This window comes from Orcinus orca, chromosome 5 (assembly GCF_937001465.1).
Source record: "Orcinus orca chromosome 5, mOrcOrc1.1, whole genome shotgun sequence".
Taxonomy (NCBI): Eukaryota; Metazoa; Chordata; class Mammalia; order Artiodactyla; family Delphinidae; genus Orcinus; species Orcinus orca.
In genome coordinates, this window is record NC_064563.1 from 136,683,384 (window position 1) to 136,683,783 (window position 400).

The 400-nt window shown below is 40.0% G+C and overlaps 1 protein-coding gene across 2 annotated transcripts in view; it reads right to left on the minus strand.

Annotated features, from left to right (window-relative positions):
- Positions 1-264: 264 nt before the first annotated feature.
- Positions 265-400, minus strand: part of URB1 (URB1 ribosome biogenesis homolog) — a 64,422-nt gene continuing 64,286 nt past the window's right edge. For both annotated transcript variants that reach the window (XM_049710488.1, XM_033418191.2), the window contains one exon: positions 265-400. This exon is cut by the window's right edge and continues 653 nt beyond it. The gene's annotated coding sequence lies outside the window, so the exon portion shown is untranslated.

The window sequence follows — 400 nt, forward strand, 5'->3', positions numbered from 1 at the left end:
AGGGAATGCGTGTGCTGACGTGGCACGAGGGCCCAGCAGACCCCTGGGCACCTACCTGGGTGTGCAGGAGGGTACATGCAGAGCTTTAAATGATCAGGACCACATTTTATCTGGGAAACCCATGAAACTTCATATTCAACGTTCGTCAGCTACAGTATCAGTTAATGTAGGAATCTTACACGTCAAATCCTGACCTCTGAAATGCAGGTCTCTGTAGAATAAAAAGAGCCTGTGATCACATCAATTAAACAAAACACAAAAACCTAACAAAAATAGACGTTTAATAACAAGTTATAAAATTCTAAATCCCCCTTTGAAGCAGAATTTTTAAAAATATAGGCTGTCTTTCCAAAGCAGAAGTCAAAACAATTCCATACTTTAAGGATTTAGTGTAACATCC